A 19,860-nucleotide genomic window follows, 5' to 3' on the forward strand; every position below is an offset into this window, starting at 1 on the left:
CACATTTAAATTCATTTTATAAACCAAGAATTTGTTTCTGTTCTATAATCCTGAAAAAAATGTTTATGGGAAGGCAATTTCATTTTGCTAGGTTGACAGTGACAGTCCCTTGGGGGAGAGGCCAACTCAAGCAGGACTGAAGCAGCTGTTAGGAGCCAATTTTCTTAGCTGTTAATTGCTTTTGTGACTAGGCTGCACCAGCTCAGACATCCACCTGGCAAGCAGTAGATAAATCGAAATAGTCATATCTCAGGAGTTTGAAAATTAGAAGGCTTTCTCCTTTCCTCTGAAAGAATTTAACTAGGGAACAGAACAGCAAAGGAAGAGAAAAACTTCAAAAGTACATAAACATTAATTGTAAAAACACTCATTGTACCCTCCTGATTACCAGAAAATAAAGAAAAGAAAAAGCTTAAAAAAAAGAATTTTATAAATAGCCAACAGAAAAAGCATTCATTTGGTCATTCAACAAATATTAACTGGAATGCCTACTATGGCAGACATTGTTCTAGGTGCTGGGGATACAGCATTAAACAAAACAGAATGTCTATGTCCCCAACAGAGGAGATAAACAAGAAATAAATAACTATCAGTTAGTCATTAGGTTCTAAGAAGAAAATAAAATATGGCCATTTGATAGTGTTGGAGAAGCTCTAATTTACAGTGAGTTGTCAAGGAAAACTTCTTTGAAGAAGGAACATTTAAAGCTGAGACTTAAAAATGACAAGAAGGATATAGCCAAGCAACAGTCTGGGGGAAAACGATTCCCACAGAGCTACAAGTAGTAGAAGTCCCTGAAGCTAGAATGACTTTACAGAACAGAAAAGAAGGTCTATGCGGCTGGAGTTTCATGAATAGGGTTAAGAATGACAGCAGATAAGGTCTCCTTCAAAATGCCACAGCCATTTCAAAGTCATCAGTTGGGAAGATAAAAATAAAACTGTGACCAATGAGCTATTCATGGGAACTTGCTTTTGGACTAGTAATGACCACCAGGAAATTGTCAATAGAAAAAAAGAGAAACATGAGTTAAGGAATGTCCCAAGGGCAGAGGTTTCTGAATCAGAAAGGATCAGCATCACAGTCTTAGCAGAACCAGTGTTTCAGTCACTCTGAGAGCAATAATGTTCTAAGTAAGATCAATATCTAAGGCTGGCATGTTAAAACACAGAAATCATAAATGAACTCTAGATGGAAATGAATGTTTCTGGACATGCTTGTCCTAATCCCTGCCAGATCTACTTATTTCAGATAGTCCAGAGATAGATCCCTTTTTAAAATTTAAATATAAACAATGGATACCATAAAATAATACCTGCCTAGAAGAGAAATTTTTGAAAAGTTTGCCATGGGTAATGCTTTTCCTAGAATCACAAATTAGGATTTTAAAAACAAAAAAAATTTAGTAAGTACTGGTAAGCACAAAATAAGTCTTTGAGTTTAAAAGCATCTATAACATTAAACGATGCTATATTTTAAAAATAAAACACATATATTAAAATAGAACTCATCTTATTTGAAGGACAAACTATATTTTCCAGCACTGAAAGATTCACGGATATACAACACTGCTGCATAATGCCAAGATTTTTTGTAATGGTGCTGTAAGGTAAAAATTCCCGAACCATGCTTACTGCTATTGAATAGACACATTTCTCTACAAAAGCATTTTGGTAAGGCTCTATTCATTTTGGGAAAAAAGAATAGAAAAATAACGGAGATCAAAAGCTTGCTTTAGATGAGGTATGTGGCAATGTGTCTTCAAGCCACATGCTATTAAAAAAAAAAGAACACTGGCATCTAGAATCCTACCTCTAACACTAAATTGAACCTCAGTTTTCCTCATCAGTAAAATAAGGATAATACCAACTCCTTTCACAAGATTGAGAGGAAGATTAAATAAAACATAATAGGTGAAGATTAATGGAATCCAGTCTTACACAGTAATCACAATATCCATTAAAGGAATAGGGGCAAACACATGTTAAAAAAAGAGAGAAAAAAATCATAAATTATAGGTTATAAGCAATAAATACAATATAAATAGTACTCCTCCCGTTGAATATACTACAGGCCAAACTCCTCTGTTTTACCTATGAAGAAATAAAAGCTCAGAGAGGTTAAGTGACCAGCCCAAAGTTAAAAAGCAGGCAGAAAAGGGGCTAAAATCTTGCTTAACTACTAAATGTGGCATACATTTTATAGAGGACTTTCACATACAAGATCCAATTGATCTTCACTATGAGGTAGTTAATTTGACTCCTGAGAAAACCCAAGGCACCAAAGTTAGCTAGCCAGTTAGTAATGGAACCATGAGTAAAACCTGGGACACTGCTTCTCTTAAGACAGAGATTGAAAGCCTTTCTTACTCATAACTTGACTAATACAAAAAACTATGCCTTAGCAAGCAATCACATTCTTGTACTCAATTAATAATTATGTTAAAGTCATACTACAAAGACATAAATGTTTCCATTCTGTATTTAATAGAATCAATCAGCTTCTTAACATAAAAATGCTCAAATCAAAGAAAAGTTTTTTGACATATTTCCCAAACTAAAACCTCAGTAGATACTGGTTTAGTGCATGGCAGCAAGAATTATTTTTATTCTGTTTGTTCACAGATTATTTAAACAGGACAGCTGGGTTAGTGAGTTGCTGAATATTTTATCATAATCAAGCTGTACGTTGTTTCTATCACTGATGACCCCAATATTCACATTCTTAAAAATTACTTAATCAGGGCTTCCCTGGTGGCGCAGTGGTTGAGAGTCCGCCTGCCGAGGCAGGAGACACGGGTTCGTGCCCCAGTCTGGGAAGATCCCACATGCCGCGGAGCAGCTGGGCCCGTGAGCCATAGCCGCTGAGCCTGTGCGTCCACAGCCTGCTCGTCCGGAGCCTGTGCTCCGCAACGGGAGAGGCCACAACAGTGAGAGGCCCACATACCGCAAAAAAAAAAAAAAAAATTACTTAATCAATCCTTTAAATTGCCCTTTCTTTCATGTAAGATTCTGTAGTTAACCCGTAGGTCAATCAGTTCTTGTACTTAAGATGATTCACTTTCATAAAATAATTATGCTACAAATACTACATTATTATGCAGCTGAAGGGACAGGCTGGGAAACTGATTAAAAGAACTCAAGTAGAGATGAGCCAACTGAAAAATACAGCATCTAAATAATAGTTACATTTACAATACATTTTTCTGAATGTCATTAAAAATATATATACATCTGCTTGATATTCCAAATTCTTGCTTTAAAAGGGATCAAGCTTTGAAGGAAGATTTCTAGGTTTAACAAGAGAACATGGCACAGCAATGTAGGAGGTCAGAGCTCAGCTACCATGAAGGTTTTCAGGCCGTTTATGCAAATAAGAGCGTGTTCCCTGAGTTCCAAACAGGTCTCTGCTCAAAACCACGTTCAAAGATGTGAAAATGGAGGGCCAAATGCATAAAAGTAATTTCTGAGTTTTGCAACTAATAACTGGCCAACATTATTTTTGGGTGAGTGAGAGAAAAGAACCATTACATTAACACACAAATGAGCAGCAATCACTCACACTACCTTCCTATGAATAAGAGAAGAATAAATATATAACTGGGGTGGGGATCAAGCACTTGAAATAGTTATGGCCAGAGATTACCATCAAAGTAACTGCTTAGCTCAGTTCATAAGACTTCACTTGGACTCAACAAGGATTGTCATCCAAAAGGCCCAGCCTGAATGTACTAAGCTTTCTGGTGAATTGAGATTGTGCATACACCTTAGGGTACGTTGCTTGCCTGTCTTCTGAGCATTTTTAAAACTATATTTGATAATAATGCAATTTTGAATCCCTTTTACCTAGTGTTAATTTTATAGTATACTTTTTAGGTAGACAAAACACTCAGTAAATGTGTTAGAGATTCAATTGATAAAACAAGGCCCAGCTTGTGAAAAAGCAACACTACAGATAACACTTGATGCTCACAGCTTCCTCAGCCATAGCTCTAAAAAAGCCACACAATTCAGAATGATCATGCTGAAGCATCTTATGAATTAATACAGATAAATTCTGTATTAATCCATTTTGTTCTGTATTAAAATTATCTAAAATTGATAATTTGAAATTGACTGTTATGTAGCATAATCAATAACTGAAATACTCCATTCCTCAATCACCTTGGTTATGCAGGAGTTTTCTGCAAACATAGTTCTCTAGAGAAATTCACATTTAAAGTGTTCCACTAATTACAGTCTTCATTCGACACACATTTATTAAGCACTTATTGTGTACCACGCACTATCAGTACAAGAAACAGCATGCTGAATCAAATTAGCCCTTGTCTTTGGAGGCAGAGGGCATGGCTTACAGAAAGGCAAATATTACATAATGCAACAAGTGCTATAAGAAATGTGCACTAATCACTGAGCATTAAACGATTAGTAGGAGTTTGGTAAATATACTAGAGATTGCTCATGAGGAGAGGGGAGTAGGACAGACCCACAGCCTGTGCAAAGTTGAATAGGTAGAAAAGAGTACTTGTTTGGCAGGGCAACAACAGAGCTCAATAATAGCAAAAGTAAGCAATGACCAGAACAGGGCACAAAGGATCTTCAAAAAGCCACGTCAGGAGTTTAGCCTTTATCTCAACGAAAATGTGAAGCACTAAAAAGTTTCAAGCAGGGGTGTGATAATGATTTTGGTTTAGAGAAATCCTTCTGGCTATACAACAAAAGGAAGGAATAAACTTGGAGGCAACCAAATCTAGTAGATTTATTAAAAGACTATTAAAATCACTACTACCCTTAGATCAAGGCAACAGGATCTGGCCTTCCTGTGGCCACACCTCTCTCCATGTAATAAGCAGAGAAAAGGGCCAAGAGGAAGTGTCACTTTACTTGGTCTCACCCTAAGAGACCCCTTTCCACCGACCTGGAATCCCAGAACTCCTAGCCTAAATGGCAGAGCCCATTTCCAGGAAAGGTCCTCATGCAGGTATGTGCAACCCTAGGCCTGAAAGGTAGCCAAAGGGCAGTTGCTGAGGGAAGATAGGGGCTGTGGAGAAAGCTTAGACATTTTACCACAATTTTAAATATATATATGTATGTATATATATAATATGTGTAATATTGTATATATTATAAAGAAACATTTAAGAAATATTTTATTGCAGTAAAATATATTTTATAATATATAAGTATATATATACATAAGTATATATAATATATACAATATTACAATATTGTATATATTATATGCAATATTGAAAATTAGCAATTTCATACCATACTCATGTATAAATGAATATTTGTGCCTAGAAACCTAAGTTTTTTAATGATATATAGTCCTGATCTGAAATTTTAAATTTTTTAACTTTTTGAGAATTTCTGAAGAATTCTCTGACAGACAGAAAATATTTCCCCTATAAAACAGACATACTAAAGTCAGGATCAACATACTAGAAAGTCAAAGCAATTTGAAGATAGATAAGCCAACCAGGTGTTGATAACAGGCTGGTGAAACAAAAAAGAAAAATCATTTAGTGAAGGATCAATGTGTGGCTAAAGGCAGATATTTGTTATACACAAATGAGCTACTGTATTGCACAGCTCTTCTCATGAGTGTACAGAGATGCATTACCCTCACATTAAATAAAGACTCAGTGAGCAAAACACTGTGGCAAGCATCTGTTGGCTAATGACAAAGAAAACCATAGACCCTTTGAGGCCAATTTCCATCCAGCTGTAAGCATGGAAGCAGCAAACACATGTACTGCTTTTCAATATCAATCCCAAATAACCATGAAAAAGAAGCTCCTGGGCTTTCATGTTATTTTGTGGCAAAGGCATTACAAGTGTTAATTACATATGCTAAACAAGACACTTAGAAAAAGTTAACTCTAAATAAGCAGATATCGAAATATATAACTGCATTTTATTCTCATTCCACCTTTTTTTGTCTCCATATCCATAGTAAGGAGAATTGGCCTACAGAAGGCACTAAACGAAACTGTAAACTAGGCAGTTTGTCTTCTGCATCCAATCACTTACATTATCAGTTACTTTTTTCTGTCTTTATTTCACTACCTTTTCCTGCCTACCCTAACCCCAACATTCTTATATTTTCCAGGACCTCTGCTGTAATGTTCTCTGAGGCCTGCCTTGGCCTCCCTTGCTCCTGTGTTGAATTTATTTATCTATATTTTTCTCAATGCATGTGACCTGATAAAAGAACAGCACCTGCAAACATCCATAACTCCCTTCCTTTTGCCTCTCCTTCCATCCAGGACTAATGCTTTCACCTAAGCTCAAGACCACACTCTCTCTTGCCTTCTCAGAAACCTTTGAAATACCCTTTATCTTACCAATGTATTCAACTTTCTCTCTTCACTAGTATCTTTCCTTCATTACATAAACACATTTAAGTCTCTACCTAAAAAAAGCAATAAAACCTTTAGCTTAAAAGGCAAATAAATCCTACTACATGGAACTTACCCTATGGTGTCCTCCCTTTCGTCTCTGCCCTCACGCAAATTCCCTCTCCAGTCCACAGCAATACGACTTCTGCTAACACCATTATATTAATCCAAGAGTTCTTAACCTAGGGCAGTAGGGTCTGTGGATAGAATTCAGAAGATCCATGAACTTAGATGGCAAAATAAATTATTTCTTTATTTTCTCCAAACCTCTAAAATTACTAATATATATACTGTACTTACAAATTTACTAAATTACTATTGGCCTGCCACTGTATCTTGTTGTGTAGTATGTTAATCAAGCACATATTACTTTATCACAATTTGTTTGGTAATATATTTTAGTATAATTGCTTTCCTTTGTAATCCTATATATTTTATTTTATCCATCTGTGGCAAACTGCATTTTCTGAATATGCTGCAAAAATATCTCCCATTCCACATGCTCTTCTATGATGTAAATTTGCCACTTCCCCATAAAGAGGTATAGCCTAATTCCCTTCTCCTTAAATCCAGAGTGGCACTTAACTTGCTAGTAACCAAGAGAGTGTGGTGGAAGTGACACTGAGTGACTTCTAATGCTGGTTAAGGAAAAGTCATGCAGGTTCTGGGACTAGGTTTGGGGTGATTTGTTAAACAGCGATTAACCAGCGATTACCAGAACATAATTCGGTACCTGGAACTAGAGTACTAACATAACAAAAACATGTGATACTGGCTTTGGGATTGGGTGGTAGACACAAGGTGGAAGGGCCCTAAGAATCTCATTAGCAAAAGCTTGATGAGCCTTGAGAAGGCTATTGGAGAAGCCTTAAAGGAGTGAGTAAAATGCTCTCAGAAGCTGGAGGAAAGAAGACCCTTGTTATAAAGTGGCAGAAAATTTAGCAAAACTGTTGCCTGTGCTAAGTTAAAAAGCAGAAAATGTTGATAATGAACTGTTACTTCTAGCTAAGGTAATTCCCAAGCAGAAGGTCCAAAGTGTCAACTGATTTCTTTTATATGTATAGTATTGTAGAAGGTACAGATAGAGAGATGAGTTAAAGAAAGTATTCTGTTTTCAAGCAAAATTTAAAGAAATATAAAGGAACCAGCAATTGCTGGGTTCAAAAGTAAAACTATTTTCATCTACAATCTCTCCCAGCAGAGAATGCTCAAAGTAAGAAAATGTCTGAAGACAAAGATCAAATAGAGGGTGCTGAAAGGAAAATCTGGTCTCCAGGAAGAGAGGAAGCCAATGGTGTTACTGAAAAATCCTTTATTAACACCCGGTTTCTCCTTGATCTCCTTCCCAGTGCCTTTTTCTGTACTTGTCCACTAAAACTAGATGTGCTCAAGGCTTTTGTACTCAAATCCTAAGCAATTTCTTCTTCAACCACTCCTGAAAATCTATTAACCCCAAAATCTCTCTCTCAAGCCCCCACCTCTCTCCAAGAATCGTACACAGATCTGTACATCTCCACTTGAATATCTCAGAGAAACCTCAAACTAAATTATTTCAAAACCCTATCCATCCCTACTCCACAAGTTATTTCTATACATGAACATGCATTGGGAATAAATAGCACTACCATCCATTTAATTGCACAATGTAGGAGTCATCCCTGATTTCTTCCTCTCCTTCTCCCTGCCCCCATCCTCCCCCAACCAACAGTTAATAATATCAGTCACCAAGTTCTATAGATTCTACCTGCTAAACCTCTCTGGAGTCTACCCCCTCTTCAGTTACATCCTGTCTGGACTACCTTCCAAGCAGTCTCTCCGTTCCAATATATATTTCATACTATTCTCAAAATCACCTTCTTAAAACAAAATATTAAACATGTTAATCTCCTGCTTAAGACCCTTCAGAGATCCCTATCAAAACCTTTTGACAGGGCTTCCCTGGTGGCGCAGTGGTTGAGAGTCCGCCTGCCGATGCGGGACACACGGGTTCAAGCCCCAGTCCAGGAAGATCCCACACGCCGTGGAGCGGCTAGGCCTGTGAGCCATGGCCGCTGAGCCTGCGCGTCCGGAGCCTGTGCTCTGCAACGGGAGAGGCCACAACAGTGAGAGGCCCGCGTACCGCAAAAAAAAAAAAAACTTTTGACATAGCTTACAAGTAAGTACTTTTTGATCCAGCCCTCCCCTACAAACTATCCCACATACCATTTATTCTAACTACGCCAAAATAAGGACCCAACATGATTATGAGTACATACTTTTCCCCCTAGGAAGCAACTCCTGTTATGAATCCTAAGTACTTTGCTATGTATTTACTGCTTCAACAATTATAGAGCACCTGTGGCAAATCTGGCAGGACCTATGCCAGGGCTAGGAATACAAAAATAAATGAGAAACAGGTCCTGGCCTCTCCCCTGGAAGCGCACAGAAAGAAGGAAAATAAGTACAACACATGGATTTATAATGGAAGATAGCATGATGTGGTGGACTGACTATTCGAGGGGGGCAGAGAGGTACAGCAGAGAGTAAGAAAAACAACAGGATAAATATAGCACTTTCTCCTGGAGCAGCAAGTCTCTTTGATGTAGAAACTTAAAACATTTTAATATTAATATACTCATTATAAGCAGAATACAAATTACATGAAAGATGCAATAAAATACTTTAAAATTCATGGGCCATTTTGGGTAAGAATGACTATCCAGAGTTAGAATTTAAAGTAATATGACTAAGCAGAAAGATAGCCACGTTAAGTCAGAGATCCTCTTAGAATTGAGCAACTCACACCACCTAAAGGCTGGCTTTTTGGCTCTACCTATCCAAAAAGCCAACACTGGCTGGGTGAAAATTCAGTGAAATACCAATGGATGGTCAAAAAGATTCTGTAAGACTCTTTGCTACAGCCAGCCTACACCCCTACACAGCCTCTATAGAGGGCTTCAGACATGGCAAGAAGGCTTGCAGGTGACTGAGGAATCTTCAACTTACTTGCTCGGTCAGATTAAAGTTACCTGTAATTATACAAAGGAAGTCTAAGAAGACCAGGAAAAATTATACACTGGCTCCAACTCCTACAGAGAAGATGAGTTAGCAAAACTGCTGATGCCCTTTCAGAAGATCAGCCCTTGGGGAAGTTACACAGGAAAAATGGAGAGACCTATGAGAAACACCTGCGGTGACAAGGACCCATTTTGAACTGGTATGTGTGGAATGGTGGCTTTGGCCTGAGGCAAGAGGCAGCCCACCAAAGCCATGGGATAACAAAACAGAAAAAGAACGACTGAAGTTCTGTTTTTGCTTTTCTTGTGTCCCAGCAACTATGTGCACATGACGTGGTCCCATATATGGGACAACCTCTGGTCTCTGGTCCTCAGGAAAATAGGAGCTGAGAAAAACAGCTGGATACACACTAACCTCCCCTGGCTGCTTTTTCACATCACCCTCTGATCCTACACAAACCTCTTCCTCAAGAGAAACAGTAAAGAAGTGACCTGAGATTATATTGTATGGGGTTAGGAGTGACTGACTGACTCAAGCTCTCTGAGGCCTGGGGCTCTCTAACTCCTACCCTGATATCACTGGGACATAAACCTGATCCTCCCCACAGAAGCACTGTCTGACAGAGTAAAATATCAAGTACCAAAGAGTAAATGTAAAACAAGATGTTTTAGTCTGTTCGAGCTACCATTACAAAATACCATAGACAAGATAGCTTAAACAACAGAAATACTTCCTCACAGTTCTGGAGGCTGGAGGTCTGCAATTAGGGTGCCAGCACGGTCAGATTCTGGTGAGAGCTCCCTTTCTGGCTTGCAGATGCCCACCTTCTGGCTGTGTCCACATAGAAGACAGAAAGGAACAGCAAGCTCTCTGGTATCTATTCTTATAAAAGCACTAACCTCATTGAACCAGGACCCCACCTTCATGACCTCATCTAACCCTAATTATCTCCCAAAGGCCCCACCTCCAAATACCACACATTGGGTGTTAGAGCTTCAACATACGAATTTGGGGTAGGGGGAATGACGTACAGTCAGTCCATAACATCTATTTTTTTAAAAAAAGGTGAAATTTGATCCTAATATTGTACCATATGAAAAATCAACACCAGATGGATCAAAGACTTAAACATCGAAAACAACTTTAAAAAATTTAGTGGAAAAGATGACTATCTTCTGACCACAGGGTAAGGAAAATTTTCTTAAATAAGAGAAATTTGACTATACTAAGAACCACTGTTCATCAAAAAATACCTTCAAGAAAGTAAAAATACAAGCTATAAACTAGCAAAAAGTGTTCACAATACACACAACTTGTAAGGCACTATTATCAATAACATATAAAGCAGTAACACACACATACACACACAATCAGAACATGGCCAGAAAAATGGGCAAGACAATGAAGAGGCATTTCACAATAGAATGCAACATATAACCAACACATGTACAAAAAACTGTTCATCACAGGGGATCACAGATTTTCAAAGCAAGACCCTGTGTCACGAAAAACAATGGAAAGCTTTGTAATGGACCAAAAAACAAAGAAACAAACAAACAAAAATCAGTCAATCTTCTCTCAAGTTCACGCATACATTACCTCCATCTTTCATTGCCTTTGAGCAATTTTTCAATTGATGAAATGTAGAAAATTGATGATAATGTGAATTATTCTTGTGTACAACAGAGCAAATTACTTGTGTCCAGTGGATTACAACTGATAATTGCACAGATGTACCAATTTTTGCATTTATTCGAAAATTTTATTTCAGCATTCCTTTACTACACATAAATGAGTAGCTCTTCAAATTTCCCTTTGAACTGATTTTAACATCTTACCAGTTTCCTCAATAGTGAATTAAATAAAATACTTGACAAGTGACAATTTTATATATGTATGAGAGTCACAATTATATCTCCTTTTAAAAATCCTTTATGACCACAATTAAAATTCAACAGCACCCACTATGATTTAAAAAAAAAAAAAAAAAAACCCTTACAGCAACGAGGAATAGTAAGGGTTACTCAACCCAAGGATAACATCTTCATGGTGAAAGACTGAAAACTTTCTCCCCAAAATCAGGAGCAGTCCAAGGATGTCCGCTCTCACCACTTGCATTCAAAATTGTACTAGAGGTTCTAGTTAGTAAATAAGGCAAGAGAAAAATGATAGGATGATAGAAAGAATTTTTTAAAAAATCATAGGAAGAAGTAAAACTGTCTTTAATTACAAACATATCATAGTTACATAGTAAAGCCTAGTAAATCTTAAGGAAAAAAAAGGCTACTAAAACTTACAAAGGCCAATACACAAAATTAAATACTAGTAATGAACAACTGGAAATGAAACACTTTTAAAATGCCATTACAATAGCATTAAAAAATCAAAGTAGATGACTTGTACACTGAAAACTAAAAAAAATACATAGCTCTTGAGAAATTAAAGATGATCTAAATAAGTGGAGTGAGATATCATATTTATAAAGTGTTAAGATGCCTACTCAGTCCAAATTGACCTGTGGAGTTAAGTACAGTGTGAAGCAAAATCTACAAACGTTTTTTCAGAAAATGAAAAGCTAATCCTAAAACCTAAGTGGTAAAGTGGATTTTAATATTTAAATGAAAATACAAGGAGCCTAGAAGAGCCAAAACAAATCTTTAAGAAAAACAAAATTAGAGAACTTACACTATCTGACTTCCAAACTTATAAAGCTACTGTAATCAAGACAGTATGGTATCGGCAAAAAGAAAAATACATCAGTGGAACAGAAGACAGAACCCAGACACACACATACATAGTCAACTGATTTTTTTTTTTTTTTTGGCTGCGTTGGATCTTTGTTGCTGCACGCAGGCTTTCTCTAATTGCGGTGAGTGGGAGCCACTCTTTGTTGAGGTATGCGGGCTTCTCACTGCGGTGGCTTATCTTGCTGCGGAGCACGGGCTCCAGGCACACGGGCTTCAGTAGTTGTGGCACACTGGCTCAGTAGTTGTGGCTTGCGGGCTCTAGAGCACAGGCTCAGTATTTGTGGCGCACAGGCTTAGTTGCTCCACGGCATGTGGGATCTTCCCGGACCAGGGCTCGAACCCACGTCCCCTGCGTTGGCAGGCAGATTCTTAACCAGTGTGCCACCAGGGAAGTCCCTGTCAACTGATTTTTGACAAAGTCATCAAAGCAATTCAATGAGGAAAAGAAAGTCTTTTCAACAAATGGTACTGGGAAAACTGGTTATCCACATGCAAAAGAATGAAGTTGAACCCTCACCAGCACCATATACAAAAGTTAACTCAAAATGGATCAAATACTTAAATGTAAGACCTAAAACAAATACGTAAATGTAAGACCTTTCTCTTAGAAGAAAACATACGGCAAAAGTTTCAGAGCATTGGATTTGGCAATGATTTCTTGGATATAACACCAAAGGCATAGGTAACAAAAGACAAAACAGACAAATTGGACTTCATGAAAATTTTTGTTTTGTGCATCCAAAGACATTATTCATGGAGTAAAAAGGCAAGCCACAGAATGGGAGAAAATATTTGCAAATCATATATATGATAAGGGATTAATATCAAAAATATATAGAGAACTCCTAAAACTCAACAACAACAACAAAAATAACCCTATTCACAAATGGGCAAAGGACTTGAATAGACATTTCCCCAAGAAGATATATGAATGGCCAATAAGCACAGGAAAAGATGCTCAACATCACTAATCATTAGGGAAATGCAAATCAAAACTACATCTCACACCCACTAGTATGGCTACTATGAAAAAAATAGTAAACAAGTTTTGGCAAAATGTGGAGAAACTGGAACCCTTGTGCACTGTTCAGTGGAATTTTAAATGGTACTTCTGCTGTGGAAAGCAATATGGTGATTCCTCAAAAATGAAAATAGAATTACCAAATGATCCAGCAAATCCACTTCTGGGTATAAACCCAAAAGAACTGAAAGCAGGATCATGAAGAGATATTGGCACACCCAAGTTCACAGGAGCATTTTTCATAACAGCTAAAACATAGAAGCAACCCAAGTATCTATCCATCAACAGATGAACCAATAAGCAAAATATGGTATATACATATAATGGAATATTATTCAGCTTTATAAAGAAAGGGAAAATATACTACAACACAGATGAACCTTGAGGACATTATGCTAAGTGAAATAAGCCAGTCACTAAAAGACAGATACTGTATGATTCCACTTACATGAGGTACTTAGAGTAGTCAAAGTCATAAAGACAGAAAGCATTATTGTGGTTGCCTGGGACTTGGGGGAGGGGAAAATGGGGGTTTGTTTCACAAGATGAAAGGAGTTATGGGGATAGATGGTGGTGATAGCTGCACAACGTGAAAGCATTTAACACCACTGAACTGTACACTTAAATATGGTTAAAATGATAAATTTTTTGTTACGTATATTTGACCACAAATTTTTTTAAAGACATATTAAAAAAGAGAACGAGAATAGGAGGAACGAAGTTTGTGATGGTGAGAAAAGATGATTTTCTTTAAAAAAAAAAATTGATAGAAATCAGAATAGTGGTTCGCTCTGGTGAGGGAAAAGAATGTCAAGGAAGGAGCCTGAGGAAACTGAAGGGGTAATAAAAATGTTCTAAATTTTTATAGGGGATTGGATTATATAGGTATATGCACATGTCAAAACTCACTGAACTGTATATTTAAGATCTGTGCATTTTATTGTAAAGTTGAAAATTATACCTCACTTTTAAAGTTATTTTAAAGATCACAACTAGATACTATTTTAGATCATTCAACTAGCAAATTTTTAAAGTCTGAAAACACCAAGTACTGGACAGACTGTAAAACAACAGGATCTCTTATACACTGATGGTAGAAGGATAAAATGGGGCAATCACTCTAGAAATAAACTTTGGATTATCTTTTTAAGTTTAATATTTACTACTGATACCGTATGACCCAGCAATTCCATTATAGTTACATACCCAGAAGAATCTCTTGCACATGAACTCTAAGAGTCATGTATAGGAATGTTTCTTACAACAGTGTTAAAAATAGCAAACACCTGAAGACAGAATTTTTTATCACTCAAACCCAGAAATAAATTGAGCATGATAACTAAGGGTAGCAGTTTCAAATATTGAAGATGTCTTTATGATTTAAAGACAACTCAGCTTTAGTATGTATATATTATCAGTTTGTTCAAGGTGTGTGTGTACAGAAATCCAAAATTAAGGCACAGAATTAAGGTACTATAATGAATTTTTATTTTAAAAGGTAGAATTTATTCATTCAACATGCCTTTTATGAGAGTAAAGATTGGAACTTATCTAAATGCTGGTTACATCATCTATACTATATTCATACACAAAATATCCTGCAGCTGTAAACATGAATGAAGTACATCTAAATATACAGAAAGATCTCCAAGTTATGAAAGGAAGTTGAAAAAGGAAGAAGTAGAACAGTACATTCTCATGGATTAAAATAAATTCCAATATAGATATTTTTAAATTTATATTTATATTTGCAAAAATAATTTGAAAGCTAATAAACTGCTAATGGAACTTTCTTCTGAAAATAAGGACAGGGGATCTAAGGTGAAAGGAAGACTTACTTTTCACTGTAAATCCTTTGGTACCATCTGAATTTCTGAACACATACCTGTTTTTTCAATTTACATGGAGGGAGGGGAGAAAGAGGCTCTCAGACTTCCATGTTTCTGGCAAGCAACCTCTCCCATGCCTCACAGCAGATATGCCAAACCTTCACCACTCCCTTCAAACTCCATATCTTACCCCTGTTGCCTCCCTCCAGAACATCGCCAACCACAACATCACCAAGCCAAGGACCTTGTTTTCCACTTCGGAGAAAAGGGGAACTGCCTATATTTCCTAATTCATTCCCATAAATTTATCTCTGGCTACATCCATGGGCATATCCTTCCCTCAGAAGAAACAGGCCACTTCAGGCAAATATGTATTCCAGATGCGATCTTTCACCTCTGCAGGGGAGCCTATTCTCTGTGTCATTCCTCTCTCTACTTCCACAAGCTTGCTCGTAACTGGTCCCTTCTCCCACCAGCTCTGTACATACACATGTTCAAAAGTCTCTCCTATATTAAAAAATATCTTATGTTCTCCTCTATGTAGCACCCTAAACTCATTCTTCCCCTTCACAGTTAAACTTCTCACAACAGTAGTCCTTACTCTCTGACAGTCTCTTCTTCTTCATTTCCCATTCACTGCTCAACCTACCAGAATCTTGTTTCCGTCCCCACCACTAAAAAAACAAAAAAAAAACCAAAACCCACTCTTGCTACTCTTGCTAAAATCACTAAAAGACTAAACCAATAGTCATTTTGTCAACCTTACTTTGTTTGATCTCTCTGCAGTATCTGACACTGCTGACTTCTGCCACTCTTTTTTTTTTTAAATAAATGTTTTAAATTTATTTTTGGCTGTGTTGCTGCGCGCGGGCTTTCTCTAGTTGTGGCAAGCAGGAGCTACTCTTCGTTGTGGTGTGCGGCCTTCTCATTGTGGTAGCTTCTCTTGTTGCAGAGCACGGGCTCTAGGTGCATGGTCTTCAGTAGCTGTGGCTCGTGGGCTCTAGAACACAGGCTCAGTAGTTGTGGCACACAGGCTTAGTTGCTCTGCGGCATGTGGGATCCTCCCGGAGGGCTCGAGCCTGTGTCCCCTGCATTGGCGGCGGATTCTTAACCACTCAGCCACCAGGGAAGTTCCTGACACTCTTCTTGAAACTCTCTAATCCCCTGGCTTCTGTGACACATCTCTCTTCTATCTCTACGATATGCATTGGAGATTCAAAGATGTATACGACAAAGTCCCTGACTTCAAGGAGCACAGATTCTAAAATGAGAGAAATATATGCAAACAATCACAACACAGTGAAATAGTACTATGATAGTTATAGGTACAAAGTGCTGCAGTAGCTTCATGATGCAGAAAGAGAGGGAGCATGCATTCTAAGAGGCAGCAACTAGAATGTACAAAGTCACACATATAAATCAGCATGGTATGTACAGGGAATTTAACTGATAGTCGTTCAGCATACAAGTTTTGAAATCTGATTCTACTATTTACCAACTCAATGACATAAAATAACAATCTCTATTTCAAAGGACTACTATGAAAATTAAATTAAATAGGGTCTTAGCATAGGGTCTGGCATATATTGAAAGGTCTCAATAAATGTTAACTTTTTCATGACAAAAACACTGAACAAACTAGGAATAAAAGGGAACTTCCTCAACCTGATAAAGTGCAGTTAGGAAAAACCCACAGGTAACATCATACTTAATGCTAAAAGACTGAATTCTTTCCCCCTAAGATCAGGAACAAGATGAGGATGACTGCTCTCACCACTTCTATTTAACACTGTGCTGAAGGTTTTAGTCAGGGCAATTAGGTAATAAAAAGACATAAAAGGCATCCAGATTGGAAAGGAAGAAATAAAACTATCACTATTTGCAGATGACAAGATATTAAATATAAAAAAATTCTAAGTAATAACTACTAGAACTAATAGTTGAACTAAGGGTGCACGATTTAAAAATCAATTACATTTCTATACTCCAGCAATGAACAATCCAAAAACAAAAGTAAAGAAACTATGTCATTCACAATACTATGAAAAAGAGTAAAGGACTTAAGAATAAATTTGACAAAAAAAGCACAAGACGTATGTTGAAAATTATAAAACATCACTGAAAGAAATTAAAGAACACCTAAATAAATGAAGAGACCTCCAATGTTCACGGATTGGAAGGCTTACTATTGTAAAGTTTCCAAACTGACTTACAGATTCATAATACAGATGAACACAGTCTCTATCAAAATCCCAGATGGATCTTTTTTGGTAGAACTTGACAAGCTGATCCTAAAATTCATATGAAAATGCAAGGGGGGACTTCCCTGGTGGTCCAGTGGTTAAGAACCCATCTTGCAATGCAGGGACACCCGTTCAATCCCTGGTCCGGGAACTAAGATCCCACATGCCGTGGGGCAACTAAGTCTGCATGCCACAACTACAGAGCCCATGCGCTCTGGAGACTGTGCACCACAACTAGAGAGAAGCCCACATGTGCACTGCAATGAAGAGCCCGCATGCCGCAACTAAGACCTGATGCAGCCATAAAATAAATAAATAAATATAAAAAAAAGAGAAAGAAATAAAAGGCAAGCACCAGAAGAGTCAAAACAACCTTGAATAAGAACAAACTTGGAGAATTCACACTTCGTGATTTCAAAACTTCCTACAGAACTACAGTAATCAGACAATGTGATACTAGCACAAGGAAAGATGTATAAATCAATGGAATCGAATTAAAAGTCCAGAAATAAATCCTTACATTTATGGTCAACTGATATTCTTTAAGGGTGCCAAGATAATCCAATGGCCTAGGACAACTAGATATCTGAACACAAAAGAATGAAGCTGAGCCTCTACTTCACACCATACATAAAAATTAACTTAAAATGAATCATAGACCTAAATTTAAGAGCTAAAACAATAAAACTTACATTTAGAAGAAAATATGAATAAATCTCCATCACGTTGGATTAGGCAATGGTTTCTTAGATAAAACACCAAAATCATAAACAACAAAAGAAAACAGATAAAATTAAAAACTTTTGTGCTTTAAAGAACAATATTGAGAAAGTGAAAAGACAATTCACAGAATGGGAGAAAATATTTGCAAATCATATATTTCATAAGTGACTTGTATCCAGAATATATAAAGGATACAATAAAAGGATAACCTTTTATTGTATCCTTTAAAAAAGGAAGAGGATAATAACAAATGTTGGTGACGATATGGAGAAACAAATCCTCATACATCACTGGTGGGAATGAAAAATGATACAGCCTCTTTGGAAAACTGTTTGGCAGCTCCTCAAAATGTTAAACATGGATTTACCAAATGACCCAGCAATTCCACTCTTAGGTATGTACCCGAGAGAAATGAAAACATGTACACACAAAAACTTATACACAAATGTTCATAGCAAAATATTCATAATAACCCAAATGTAGAAACAACCTAAATGTCCACCAACTGATGAACAGATAAGCAAAATATGGTACATGCATATTGCGGAGTCCAACTCCTGACCAAGAAGTCGACGTGTGACTTTTCCAGCCTGACCATAAATGATTACAAAGGCCCTGGCAGGCCTCACATAGGATATCTGCTCTCCCCTGACCAGACTTGGTGCACAGCCAGTGCACTGCAGTCTCTGAAGAGAGTTGTAGTCAAGGACCCAGGCACCCCTGACTGACCATGCTCTTTAGCACAGCTGTATCCCTAGCCCAAGTACCTTCTTCCAGAAGTTTCTTTATATGTGGCCTGCAGCTGAGGCCTTTCTTCAGGAGCCTCTTCTGAGATCTTCTCATTAGGGAGGAAACATTAAAGACACTTTTTCTCTACTCTAACTCAGTACTTTTCCACTCCAAGTCCTTCCATCTCACCCTCCAACCAGCCCTGGGTCCATAAAACTACAGGAACCTTTTGTTTGGGGCTCCCTCAGCAGTGAGACAACCCCACCCCCACCCCATACTGATTCACCTGAGTGAGAGGGCCTGCACTTTCTCAGGTTTAGCATCTTGCTTATACTATCTCAGTAAGTGAATAAAGACTAGAATGTTACTTTCATTTTGGAATGTTGTTTTTAATCAGCTACCTTGACACATGGAAGCTCAGCACTTACCCCTGTCCCCCAACCCACTTCTCTCTCACAAGCTCAGCTGAACTCCTGACACATAAAATAGAATATTATTTATCCATAAAAGGGAATGAAGTACTGGTTCATGATGAACCATGGATGAACCTTGAAAACTTTATGCTAAATGGAAGAAATAAGTCACAAAAGACCACATACTGTACAGTTCCATTTATATGAAATGTCCGGAATAGGCAGCTCTACAGAGAGAAAGTAGATTAGTAGCTGCCAGGGACTGAGTAGAGAGAGGAATGGATAGTGACTGCTAATGAGTTCTGATGTCTCTTTGAAGTGATGAAAATATTCTAGAATTAGACTGTGGTGATAGCTGCATAATGCTGTAAATACAATAAATTACATCAAATTTAAATAAATGGATGAATTTCATGGTATGTAAATTATTTCTCAGTAAAGCTGTTTTCTTAAAATGTTAGTTCCTAACATTCCTAGAGCACTAGTGAGATGGAAAAATGGATATAAAGCAGATTATATTGCTCTGTAGGAGTCTGAAATATCCTTTGAACACTGTAAAGGTACTGAAGGATTCTGAGTCATGGACTAACATGATGACATTTATATTTTAGAAAAAGCACCCTCGTAAGTGTGACAAGAATGGTTTAGAGAGCAGCTGGACTCAAGGTGGAAAGACCCTGATGGACTTATAATGTTACATTTAAAAAATTAAAAGATGAAGAAGATTCGAACCAAGACATGTAAGAAAAGGGAAA

General features: G+C 37.4%; 1 protein-coding gene across 1 annotated transcript in view; it reads right to left on the reverse strand.

The window, feature by feature from the left end:
* PEAK1 (pseudopodium enriched atypical kinase 1) overlaps positions 1 to 19,860 on the reverse strand; it is a 255,154-nt gene that overhangs the window by 234,425 nt on the left and 869 nt on the right. The gene's annotated exons all lie outside the window — the stretch shown is intronic.

The sequence above is a fragment of the Lipotes vexillifer genome, unplaced genomic scaffold (genome assembly GCF_000442215.2).
Source record: "Lipotes vexillifer unplaced genomic scaffold, Lipotes_vexillifer_v1.1 scaffold103, whole genome shotgun sequence".
NCBI classification, from domain to species: Eukaryota; Metazoa; Chordata; class Mammalia; order Artiodactyla; family Lipotidae; genus Lipotes; species Lipotes vexillifer.